Below are 14,143 nucleotides of genomic sequence, written 5' to 3'. Positions count from 1 at the left end.
TCCCATCCACATTCTTTCTATAATACATATGATTCTCATTTAAATTTGATTAGAGTTTAGGTCTGGATATTTTAAAATTATATTTAAAGTTATTCTTATATTTTTCTGAGTATCTATATAGTTAAAGATCTTGAATAAGTTACATAGTGCCAGTTTAATACAGGTATTTTGTAGAAATAGATAAAGCCTTATATACCTTGAAAAGTAAAATAGATCAAAATTAATTTTATTTTTAAATTGTTTACTCCCTCTACTGGTGACTTTTTATAATGTTATAAGTACAGAAGTACAAAATGGATATGCATAGACCAAACCCTAAAAACAAAATTATTAGTGTTTATTAAAAAGTATATTTCATGACAATTACTTTACCTATTTGTCCTCACTTACAAAAATTCTCTAGAGTGAATATTTCTTGATTTTTTTCAGGAAAAGCATACTTATTTTTGTCATAAATACAATATATTTCTTCTGTAATATATCAACTACTCAAATATAATTATCTGCTTATTTTCAACATCAGTTTTGTGCCAGTTATATGTGCATATTTGCACATAACATTTTGCTTTGTAATTCTGTACAGTGAAATTCATATTGAAAATATATTGGAATCAGAATAAAAGATACAGGCTCTGTAGCGATCTGGTCTAAGTCTTCTGCATATATGTGACAGCTGCGTAGCTTGACGTTCTTGTGTGAATCCTAACAGCTGGAGCAGGACCTGTCCTAGACTCTTTTGTAACAGCTGGAGCAGGACCTGTCCTTGACTCTTTTGTAACAGCTGGAGCAGGACCTGTCCTTGACTCTTTTGTAACAGCTGGAGCAGGACCTGTCCTTGACTCTTTTGTAACAGCTGGAGCAGGACCTGTCCTTGACTCTTTTGTAACAGCTGGAGCAGGACCTGTCCTTGACTCTTTTGTAACAGCTGGAGCAGGACCTGTCCTTGACTCTTTTGTAACAGCTAGAGCAGGACCTGTCCTTGACTCTTTTGTAACAGCTAGAGCAGGACCTTTCTTTGACTCTTTTGTAACAGCTGGAGCAGGACCTGTCCTTGACTCTTTCGCCTCCTTGTGGGACGCTTTTTTCCCTTGTCCAGCCTTGATATGATAGTATATGCCTGGTCTCATTGTAGCTTTCTACGCTGTATTTGGTTAATGTTCCTGGGAGGCCTGCTCTTTTCTGAGGAGAGGTGGAGAAGGCGGGGAGAGGTATGCAGGATGGGAAGGAGGGGAAACTATGGTCAGGATGTGATATATGAGAGAATAATAATTTTTAAAAAGATACAGGCTTACAATGTTTAGAGATCTTATTAGAACTTAAAAGATGGACCAAGGAAACAGGATAATTAGGTAGTTATTGGAAAAGAGATGTAAATAGTGTCCATGATATGGATGTCCATGGACTGCTCAGAATTAATACCTGCATCCATCCAATGGTTGCGAGAAAGATAAAGACTGACTCTACCCAATGTAATGTGATGCTTCGGAATCTTTTACAGTTAGTTTGACTCTTATGGTATTTTTAATCTTTATCCCCAGGCTGGCTTCCAATTTATAATCCTTCTGCCTCATCTCTCAAATGTTGGGATTATAGGCATTGTATGATACTCTTGTTTGTATTTGTATGTGTTAGTCAGGGAAGAAGGAAGGACAACAAATGTATTTTGTTAATTTTCTCTAATGATTATAAAGCTGAAGCTGTCTCTTTCTCTCTCTCACACACACACCCCACACACATCCCTCATAGAAACTTACAGTAAAATATATTAAAATATATTAAGTGTCCTGATACCCCTGCATATTTTACAAATAGTCTTTGTCCTGTGGCTATGTTCATAATACGGAATAATATGTTTCTTTGATTTGTCCTTAATATTATTCAGCAACACTCTGTGAAAGATGCCATGGATACAACCCAAAACCAATCTAATACAACCCAAAAGATACTAGCATCATTATCATCTCTTTGTTGGGACATAGTTCAACCTACAGTCTGGCAGTATTACTGAACATGGGAGATGTAGTTTTCCTTTTCGAACACTGTAAAGATTGTCAAAGCAAATTATAGACAGAGTTTTCCAGAGTGCATATAGACTTTGTTTGCAACAATGACCGACTAGAGGGTGACAGACTGAACCTGCTGCTGAAAACAACTAGAAACCCAGACAAGCATTAACAAAAAGAAGAGAAATTATCAGAATACCGAGCATGAAAAGGCAAAGACTGAGACCAGCTACAGCAGTACATTCTTCTGTCTTGCAAACATTAATAATACAGACTGTCAATCTTCCATCCACTTGATGAATGATGGAATTGTGGGGATTTAAAGAGTTTTTTTTTACCTTCACCTGACCTTTTCATTTCTGTCTTAAAAAAAAAACATTTAATTCTATCTTTATTATTCACTAGGATCGCTTTTGGCTACTTTGAATTGTATGTATAACCAGTGAGTCTAATTCTTCACATGACTTATGTGATAATCAATTAACAAAGTAGGGTATAGTAGATACAAGACATATTTCAGGAGGGAGTTTTGTGAGATAATTAAAAGTTTAGGTTTCAATTCAAACATGCAGTTTGAATCCTGTTTGTCTGCTTGTTTGCCATTCTTCTACCTTTGTAGAGCTAATTAGTTATACAAACTTCATGGTGTCTATGTGATCTAGTATTTATAACTCTCCAGACCAATGATGACATTCAGAGTGTTGAGTTATCAATAAGGACTGTAAAGTTCATTAATAAATTAGATAATGGATAATAAGACATAAGCATGGTATACATTTCAATAGATAAAGTACCAAAGATATAGTTTTATCTCATAATACGGCAAATGAATAATAGATAGGTCACCTTTGCATATAAGCTTTCTAAACTATTAAAAGAAAAAAATTTTGTTTTACTCAAAATTATACCAGTAATAATCTATCCAGATCGAGCAAAACCTAATGCAGCCAAGGATTGCTTTTAAGAGATGTTTCCATGGGGTGCAGAATAAATGTATGATAATAGAGGAACATAAAATAGAATGTTGGCATAGCAGTAAGATCAGATTTCACGTGTGTATACATATGTACATATACATATATCCTCATATACATATATGAAGGTGCCTTTAATGTGGAAGTAAAGTTTCTTCTATTATATATGGTGCATGTGGACAGGGTAGACTTGAGAACCCATCAGAGCAAATGACCCTTTTCTTGGTGATTGTTCTTGGGATGTGCCCCTGATATATGCAGACCTAGTGTGCACCATGGCTTTCACTGGATGTCTGAAACATTTTCTCCTGTTAGAACTCTGTAGTCAGTGGAGATTAAATGTTGTGAGACATCCAGCTCACTCGTAACTGTTCACATTTGCTCTGGTTATTCGGTGTCTTCTGTGTTTTCCTATGAATTTTAAGACTGTTTTTGCTAGTTCCATGAAAAAATATAACTGAGATTTTCATAGGGATCCCAGTGCATTTATAGACTGCTTTCACAATACAACTATTTCACACGGTTTATTCTACCAATCCATGAGCGTAAGAAGCCTTTCCACAGGCTAGAATCTTCAAAATTATTGTTTAGTTCCAAGATTTGTATTGGAGAAGTCTTTCATTTGTATGACAGTGGTGTGGTGAAATTATCCCCATTATTAGAACAGCGCCTATCTAACCTTTGTGCCCACTGGCATATATTTTATAGAATTGGGAGATTGAGCATTTGATGAACATGTTTTTATAATTGCCATACCTTTTGATTGATTTCTGTCCTTATTACAATGTAGGGGTTGTTTTTATCTCTTCTGAGTTAATTTTGATTTGATGTTTACTTTATTAGCTATAAGGATAGTTAGACTGACTTCATTTCAATTTCCTTTTACTTCATTAAGTTTCTTCCATCCTTTAACTCATGGCCTATGATGAGTGCCTTGCAAGGAAAGTATATTTTGGGGGTTATATTCACACACACACACACACACATATATACATACAAATATATATATATATATATATATATATATATATATATATCAAGGTTATATGCATTTTATAGGGTATATATCTCCTACATTATATATCTGAATATATATTTGCCCTCCAAATTCCAGTGGGCCAGTCTGTCTGTCTGTATTGATGAGCTGAACCTAGTAACAATTGTTACTTGAGATATGTTTACTGATGTATAATTTTGTTTGTTTTTTTTTTTAATTGCAATTACAGGCTGCAGCCCTGTAACCTGATGAAGGAGACAGCAGGAATAAGAAACACTAGACTCAAAGAAAGAAGATAAAACTCTAGAAATCCACAAAGGAATTGAAAGGATATATGAAAACACGGGGGAGGGGGGAGGGGAGCTAGGCAGCCAAGGGTTAGGAAGGAAGCAGACCCAGACTTCAGAGGTGCAGCTCCCTGGCAGAGGCAGAGAAACAGAAACTGTTTCCCTGTGGACATTTAGACATGCACACAAGTCCACAGCCAGCACATACCTCAGACGCAGGGATGGGGTTGGGTGAGACTAACTTAAGTAGAAGGGAAGTCGCGTTGTGTCACTCTACATGACTCAAAGGGAGGCAGGCAGGTACCATCTTGCAGAAAACATTGTTAAAAACCGATCTACAGTAGAGGCCTGAGAACAGGGAACACAGGTCAGAGAGTTGCAATTAGGCCTGCCCCAGGTGAGGGAAGGTTCGGGAAGGAGTTGAGGGAAGCAGAGGGGTCGGAAACTTGAAGCCAAAGGTTCTCCTCGGACTGGAGACTGTGTGGCTTATTCCTCAGAATTGTAACTTGCCCTCCAAATTCAAACCTTCCTTCGTGGAGGAAAGGAGCCAATCGTGAGCTTCCCGTGGTCAAACAGGAGGTTAGCAGAAGGTCACATATCCAGGAAGAATAGAAGCTTGAAAGATTCTTGAGGCCTCTGCCAACATACATGGAAGGGACAACCACTGGGGGTGAAGACTGACCAACCAATCTATGGAAAGAGTGATTGTGGAGACACCTGTGGGCTGTGAAGAGGTCTTCTGGCTTGTAGGTTTTCAGGAGTCTTCACTCATTGGGGGGCCGGCTTGCTGGTTTGACACCTACTTTTGAGTTATCCCTACTCCTTATGATAACCCTCACCCATACACTTGTTAGTAACCACAATTTAAAAATTGGTGTGATCACGACTTTGGTCTGTCATGTCTCCCTTCCTGGGGTAAGTAGATGTGTGTGTTGTATCTCCCCGAAGAAAACTTGTCACACAACAGTAATACTCAGGGGAAAATATGCTACCTCGGGAAGCCAGGATCAGGCCTCATCAGCTGAGTACGAGCTTGGGATTTATAACTCTGAGGCTGAAATCAGCAGGTAGACCAAGCTGTGGAGTCCTGCTCTTCTAATTGCCAGCTCCATAGCTGGAAATCTGAATTTTTATTATTTCCAGTTGTCAATAGACACCTTGCCCTCCCTAATATTTAAATAAAAGAAAAATTGGTCGTGGGTTTTTTTTCCCCCACTTGCTTACAAATGTAAACTGGTTCGTTGTATCCACTTCCTTAAGAGGAACAAATGCAAATTTATTCATTGTAGAAAGTTTGAAAACTACAGGAAAATTTCAGATGACAAAAATCACAAGGCAGAAAAACACCATTCTTAATTCTATTGTGGGCTCTTTTCTCGGAATGTTACTGTTGGGCTTCTGAATGCAAACATTGTATGCTTATTCAATTACACAGGCCAATTAAAAAAATGACTGTGGGGATATAGTTCAGTGATTAAAGCACTCGGTTTTTATGTGTAAAGTCTTGAGTTCAACCCCAAGCACCACAAGGAGAAAAACAAAGAAAAAAATTGCTAGGCCTAAATAGCACACGTCTGTCCTGCCATCATTTACCCTGCTGAAGGCAGAGGATGTGAAGTTTAAGGTCAGTCTGGGCTACAAGGCAAAACCCTGTTTCAAAGCCTGAGAAGACTGGTACAGGTACACAATGAAAGGGAAGGGGTCCTCAACCTTCTAAAATCAGCCTTCAGCTCCCAAACATGGAAACCACAGAGAGTTAATGATAATTGGCATCATATGTTTCTTATCAAAGCGGCCCTAAGAAAAGTAGCTTAAGGGAAAATTCATAAATACTTGTCTTGACCGCAGTCTACCGATCCTCTTCCGCATTGGAGCCTCCAGCTAATTTGTTGACTTAATTACGCAAGGCACAGGAAGGTTAAACGGAGTGATAATCTGATTTTCCCTGATTGCTCATCACCGAAGAAAGTGGTCTATAGGATGCAAAATAAGCCTAGAACCCCGAGCGATGTAAAATGCAGAGGCGAAGCCATGATCCAGATCGTTCCTGCAAAGTGGTCTGTTTATAGTAACTCAATTATCTGAGTAAGTACTTCACCTACACCGTGTCTGCAGGACCCACGGTTTAATCCCATCATCGTCTGAGTAAGTACTTCACCTACACCGTGTCTGCAGGACCCACGGTTTAATCCCATCATCGTCTAAGTACTTCACCTACACCATGTCTGCAGGACCCATGGTTTAATCCCATCATCGTCTGAGTAAGTACTTCACCTACACCGTGTCTGCAGGACCCACGGTTTAATCCCATCATCGACCTAATGGACTGTTCTGCAGACACGGGTTTAGTGTAAGCTTGTTATACTTTGTATCAAACTTGCAAGGAAGGACACCGTTGCAATATCCTATAATATATCATCTGATAGGAGAGGAATAACTGACATTTTGCTCAAGGAAAGAATGAGCAGTCTGTGTTTCTAATCTATATCGACATAAGTTCAGGAGTTGAAGTTTTAATACAGTAAATGGAAGTTTACCCCACACCACTTCAATTGTTAATCTACATTTTTGCGATTTCTAGTTATCACAACATACCTGCCCACAAATAAATATTGGGGAAATCAGTTATCTTTTTTCTCTTGTTTAAGAAAACCACACTCATTTTAGAAATTTTCAAAAGTTTAAAAAATAATTTTAAAGCCAAAATTGCTGCTTTTTATTCTATTGTACCTCTTTAAAAAGAAGTTTAAATAGCATATGGTGCTATTTGATATTCTGGAACAGAAAAGGGAGCGATATGCTTACTCTACTATGGAGGTGAATTGAAATCCTGGAGGAGGGATATAGTCCAGTGGTAGAGAGTTCTCGATGTATGGGCACAAAGCTCCGAGTTCGACCCCCAGTACTGTAAGAAGTGAGAGGAAGTGTACCATTGGGCATGCGGTGTGCTCATCATTCTAGCACTGAGGGGCTGAAGAAGAGGTCAGAGAGTTCAAAATCAGCTTAGACTACATAGAAAAGCCCTGCTGAGCAACAGGAGGAGGAAGCAGAAGAAGAGGAAGGGGAAGAAGAGGAGGAGGAGGAAGAGGAAGAGGAGGGGGAAAGGAGGAGGAGGGGGAAGAGAAGGAGGAAGGGGGAAGAGGAGGAAGAGGAGGAGGAGAAAGAGGAGGGGGAAGAGGAGGAAGGGGAAGAAGGGGAGGAGGAGGAAGAGGAAGAGGAGGGGGAAGAGGAGGAGGAAGAGGGAAGAAGAGGAGGAGGAGGGAGGAGAGAGGAAAACTCTCTCTCTGCCACTCACATCCTGGATGAGTGTCCCACCCCCTCAGTCAGTGCTCTGGAAGAATCCTCATAAACACTCAGAAGTGCTCTTCCTTAATCTCCTACATGCCTCTCAATCCAAATAAAATTGATAATCAAAATTCGTTATCATAATCACTTACAATGTAAGTCTCACATGAATATGACATAAGTCTAATTTCTACTTTTGTCCCATAAAGTTATTTCCAATTTCATTATAAACAGATCCCTGTTGGATTTTTTTTGTCTGTTTGGTTTTGTTTTTATGTTTTATCTATCATTTCTTCTCTAATAGTTGCTTTTACATTTTTTTTTCATTTTTTGGAATTATAGACATACTTACATTTTAATCTATCACATCTTACTGTTGTTTTAATTTTAAATCATTTAAATATTTTGCAGAAAAAAAATGACACCAAAGAAACACAACTTCAGTTAGCATATGATGATTTTATTAGGGCCTGATTATTTTATTAGGGTATGATGATTTTATTAGTGCTAATTTTCCTGTTCTGCTTCTTCAAAGGTTAACCACTTGATAAATTAGGACTTCATATCACAGCACACAGACCTACCTCAAATGACACAGAGACTAGTTTGGGATCTCCAAAATAAAATTCATAATGCTTAGGCTAAAAATGAATTCAAAGAAGAAAACCCAAGTGAGGAAGAACAAGAATCAGAAGGGGTAATGATACAGGGCAGGAACTCTGGCCACTCAGGAGGTTGAGGCTGAAGAAGCATTTGAGCCTGGGAGACTGTGGAGCAGGGAAGCAAAACAAAATGAAAAAGAAAGAAAGAAAGAAAGAAAGAAAGAAAGAAAGGAAGAAAGGAAGAAAGAGAGAGAGAGAGAGAGAGAAAGGAAAGAAGGAAGGAAGGAAGAGAGAAAGAAAGGGGGAGGGAGGGAAGGAGAGAGAGAGAAAGAAAGAAAGAAAGAAAGAAAGAAAGAAAGAAAGAAAGAAAGAGAAAGGGAGGGAGGGAGAGAGATAAAGAGAGAGAGGAAGGAAAGAAAAAAGAAAGAGGGAGAGAAAGGAAGGAAGAAGAGAGAGAGAGAGAGAGAGAGAGAGAGAGAGAGAGAGAGAAGACCCTTCTCTTAGATTCATATGCTGTTAGAAGACATGGAATAAACATTGTAAATGTGAGATAAAATAATTTCAACTTAGATTCTTTACTAACAAACTCACATTCAGACAAAGTGAATCCCCTTTTCTTAACATACAAAGAAGGGCTGAGTACTTTTATACATCAGAGGATTATTCCCAATAATTTAACTTGATATGCTTCAATAAACTAAAAGCAAAAAGTAGAGTTCGTCTGATTCAAGAGGCAAAGTTTTCAAGGCCAGGGGTGTGATGGGTGTCCAAGTTGAGGATGGGATGGGTGCCCAAGGCTGGGGATGGGATGTGTGTCCAGTGTAGCATCCCTTTGCAGTGTTGTCAGCCTCTCAGGCCAGGCTGTAGCTTCTAAGGAAAGGTTTCATCCCATAGAGGTAACAGGTGACTATACGACTTACCAATGGATGACAGGGCAGAAAATTTCAGGGTGGAGGTCAGAATACTGAAAGAATTAAATGAAGAATGCTAGAAACTTGAGAACAAGATATTGTTCCCAACAAAACCTCTAGTGATGAACAAGTTAAATTTTTATGCAGTTGATAAAGCAGAAAGTTGGGGGCATTTGGCTTTAGTGCTGTGAACAGGCTCCCTCAACCTGTTTCCAGATGGTGGCAACAAAACTGTAGGTGTGAAAACAAAATTCTAGTGTGTTACTTCACCAACCTAATATTATTTATATAGTCATAAGAATATAAAAGTCACACTGATCTCCAGTTTTTTCTAATGTTCTGTAAGAAGACATGTATCAGAACTTCACATTGTAAAATTGTAAAAGAAAAAAAAAAGTACCAAATTGTAAAAGAAAAAAAAAAAACTGAAAATTTACAAGTAATGCCAGTAGAGTGAAACAAAGTGAAAGCCGAGAGATAGTTTAAAATATTAGTGGAATACTAATAAATATAAATATACTAAAGATCATGATGGTATTGTGAGTAAAAACAAAAACTAAAATAAACACGGACCACTGATATGAATGAGGACATAGGAAAATGAGACACATGGGCAAGACAAGCATCACTTTCAGGACAGCAGAACAGAGTGCTATCTGGATTAGGTAAATCAGGAACATGTAGCTAACTAAGGAAGTAACAGTTGCCGGACTATAAACTGAAGCACACCACACAATCTGGACTAACTAGTTCTCTTGTTATAAGCTCTCCTGTGCATTTTATTTGTTGTCAGCTCTTTGTACAAATGTAAAAAATAAGGAAAAGATGTCTGAAAAATCTGAATTCTGGACAAATGTCAGAATACTCTGGTATTCATCTTATTCTTGTGATCATTGTGAAAAAGAAATCAAAGACCGTTTGGGGAAATCAAACTTTACACACTTAATTTTACCCAAACTATTCATTCATTTTTTACGTGCTTTTTCTTATTGCCATATACTTCATCCTTCTTTCTGAGTTATTGTCTTCTTTCTAACCTTGAACGTAATTTGAGAGTAAAAGGATCATGTCAGCTCTAACTTCTAGGGGTGGAGACCTGCTGGCACCAAATAGGAGGGGTCCGGACGCTTGAGGAAGATGCCCTCATTTCCCTGGTCCACAGCAGTCAGAAACAAGCCCTGTCATTAAGGCCAGTGGGATTAAATTGAACATAAGATTAATCATCCAAGGAGGAGCATAATGCTGGTGTACAAGGTGCTTCCTGTGTGGCGCAGAGTGCTTTGTCAAGCTCATTAGCACTTCAGGCTTGGCATTTTCCTCCTCCCCAATGAAAGGCCTGCGTGATAACTTCTGTTGGAACTGGCTGACGGCAAAACTGTTGCATCAGGAAAATGGCAAAGGATTCAGCTTCACTCTTCTGCAGTATCCAATTCCCCAAGTGAGACAAGGACGGAGAGATCGGATCTGCAGGACTTTTTCTTTTGTTGTTACCCATCTCAATTCAATTCAATTCTTCCCTCCCTAGGAGAGAGGGGCAGGGGATGTGGTGCTGCCGAGCAAGGTCACGGTTTAAAAATACCTCGCCTTTCCCCCATGTTCTATAAAAATATCTGCGATCAACTGAGCAACCAATTACTGTACACCCCAAATGCCTGTTTTCACAGCTATTTTTAGGGACAAGATTCAGTCGCTACACATCCTGTCCACTCAAAACAACAGCCAGCCATCGAGGGCAGCTAATGAGTAGGTAGGCAAATGACAATGTCTCCTCACTTCTGACTTTCCTTCCACAGCCCAAGTGGCTGCCCGACCGTCTCCACACTGGCGTCAAACAGTCCCCTACAGTATGCAGACAGTTTAAATTATTACAAGGCAATGTTACAAGTATGGACTCTGGCACAAAACGAAGTAATTACATTCAATTAGCAGTCCCCAAAGTGATGGTCCAACACTGGGGGCTTTAGATGTTGCCTTTTGTTGAGTTACAGAAGCCAGGTAATGAATGAAACTTCAAAGGGCAAGGGGTCAAAAGGACTGCTTAATTAGTGGAAGCTGGATCGGAAAAGATTGCAGTAGAGAGAAAAAACACCCGTAATTTTCTTTTGTTGTAGGAATCCAGAGAATAAACTCCATTTCCCAAATAATAACTGGATAGTGAAATACAGAAATACACCTCTGAGGAAGTACCCAGGAGGATGATATTGTTGGCAGAGGGGTTTTCCAGGGAAGGATTATTTAATGCCTTGCCATGTCTGCATCTAGTGACCTACCTGCTTCCAGCTTCTCCCTAGAAGCTTAAGAAGTCAATTTAAGCAATCCTAGAATTTAAGTTGTGACTAGAGAGGAAAAAAAGGATGTTTTAATAGAATGCAGTTAGCTGATCCAGAGAAGTTGTGTTTTATGAATCACATGATGCAACATAAAACAAGAAAAATCAGGACCATTTACTGTATGTAGGGTACCTTTGTGGGAAAAGTGATGTATGTACATCAATATTCTTGTCTGTCTGTGGAAAAGTCGTCAAGATTGTGTTCCTGGGACAAAGAGAAGGGTAGCAGGAAATGATCCACCGTTTATATTTTCTATATTGTGCTGAGTCTATTTTATATTCATGTAAACACATTAAGAGAGATGGTCAAGGCAGCAATTGAAAATGTGCAAATAATCTAATCACAAAGGAGTAGTTTTAATAAATGCCCTTGTGATTTTTTTTTAAAACTTCTAAGATCCATGACTATGAAACACTGAGTAGTCTGAACTTTCTGAGGAGAGAATACACTGTGGATTGGATGAGCGGCTTGTGACACTGCTAGAAGAAAAATATTCAAAGGAATTTACCCTCCATCACCTGTTCCTCCTAGCTGCTGTCCCGGAGCCTTATCCCACACAGAGGAGGGACTGGTTGTGCTAAATGGGGACCTAATATGACATCTATGCAGTAGACATTCGTGTAAGTTCCAGCACACAGCACTGAATGCGGATATACAAAAAGATTCAGAAGCTCAGTTCATGACCCCTCTTCTACTTAATTTAGACATTTACAAAGCTGTCACCTGAGAGCCTTGAAGACTCATTAGGTGTCTGCCCCAAACAAGATACTACCGGGCCGATATTCTCTTCACTGATCCATGAGAACAAAAGTCAATTTTCTGGAGTTTAACCTATTTTTGATTTATAGAGCCACTTTTCTTGTGATTAATAAAACATCTAACCTCACGCTAAATAAAATATCTTTATCTGAAGGGGTGAGGAGCTCATTTTACCCAGCCACCGGTAACTGAGAATAGCCAGTAAATTTATTTCCTAGACATGTCGGGGAAGGGTGGAGTTTCCAAGGGAAAGCTCTAAGAATCTGCCTGTGCTGCATCTATACTCTCCTCCTGAACCAGCTGGGCGAGTTGAGCACTTTGGTGATGACAAATGTTTCCATGAAAGAACTTATGATGCTCTCATCTCCAGCAGCGGTGCTGAACTCAGTCTTGTCCAGGAGGGCTGGGTTTGGTTTTGTTGTTTGTTTGTTTGTTTGTTTGTTTATTCAATTACCTCTTGATCCAAAGACTTCCTTAATTATTTTTAAGAATTAACTTTTTAAGGTAACTCACTTTACTATAGACAAGGAGGTTGTATTGCCTCACTTTTTTTTTAAAGTTTGGAGATTTTTTTATTTCTCTCTTACAGTACATCCTTGTCCTCAGCCTCACCTCCCTCCACTCCTCCCAGTTTCCCCCCACCTCCCCACTCCCCCAGATCCACTGCTCCTCTATTTCCCCCCAGAAAAGAACAAGCCTCCCAGGGATAGCAACCAAAGACAGCCTAACAAGATAACAATAAGACTAGGCACAAACCATCATATCAAGACTGGTAGGAGAGAAAGGGTCCCACAATCAGGCAAAAGAATCAGAGATCCCCCCACTCCCACTGTTAGAAAAAACGCAAGCTAGTCAGCTACAGCATACATGTAGAGGACCCAGTGCAGACCCATGCAGGCTCCTTGATTGTCACTTCAGTCTCTGTGAGCCCCTATGAGCTCTGCTAAGTTTATTCTGTGGGCCCTGTTTTCCTGGTGTTCTTGACCCCTCTGACTCTGACAATTCTTCTCCATCCTCTTCTGTGGGGTATCTGAAACTCTGCCTGTTTTAAGAATATATTGATAAGCAATTCAAGCTATAGGAATATGTCTCACTATAATAAAAGACAACAGATTAAGAATTTCTGTAGAAAGGAACAGACAGCACTGGCGTGAACCGGTATCTGATTGACTGTGGTTTGCAGGGTCCTCTGTGAAGTCAGAGCAGATGCTGGAGGGGCGGACACAGTTTGTAGAAAACCCTCTCTCTGAGTATGAGCTCACAGACAACATTGAGGGGATGGTCAAAAATAAGAAGATTAATGCAGAAAAGTCATAAAAACAGAAGATGGATCTATAGTCCTTGACCACCCCTTGCCTGCCTGGACCAGACAGCCACGCCTATCCTATTATAGGGACTTACTGTTTGCAAAGGAAAGACCAACAAGTCCCATTGAGTTTCTAGCATCTTACCTTTTAAAAAATAAGACACAGTTTGAAGATCAAAATTGATTTCTTGGAAAGAAAAAGAAACATTTGGTTACTATTCAAGATTTACGTCATTAGGAGGCACCTTTAAAGCCAGGATTTTCCAACTCACTCTGGAAGCCTAAGAACCATCAGGACACAGAACCCACTTCTGGAGATGCAGAAAAGAGCCTATCCCCATCTGATTTAATCATCATAATTATTTCATGAGTATCATCTGTGCATTTTTTTCTCAGATTGTCTTTTAGTTTGCTTTTGAAAAGATGTTCAAAATAAACCATTAAAACACCCCTCAACAAACAGAATTTCTGTATAAGAAGGAGGGAGTGAGGTAGATTAACAATAAAGGTGCCTGAAAAGCCATGAAGAATTATATCATTAACTATGTCTTATAACATGTCTGATTCTTGATATAAGTATACATGTATAGTTTTAATGAATTTTCCCCCACTTAGGATGACAGTGGTAGCTAGCCCAAGGAGCCAAAGACTAACAAGGACAGCAACACCAGTCAAGAGAAGCGCTCTTT

General features: G+C 39.2%; 1 pseudogene; it reads left to right on the top strand.

Annotated features, from left to right (window-relative positions):
• The first annotated feature begins 10,386 nt into the window (after positions 1-10,386).
• On the top strand, positions 10,387-13,638 carry LOC116101443 (annotated as a pseudogene).
• Positions 13,639-14,143: the final 505 nt, after the last annotated feature.

This window comes from Mastomys coucha, unplaced genomic scaffold, assembly GCF_008632895.1.
Source record: "Mastomys coucha isolate ucsf_1 unplaced genomic scaffold, UCSF_Mcou_1 pScaffold21, whole genome shotgun sequence".
Lineage (NCBI taxonomy): Eukaryota > Metazoa > Chordata > Mammalia > Rodentia > Muridae > Mastomys > Mastomys coucha.
This window is presented reverse-complemented; position numbering and strand designations above follow the sequence as displayed.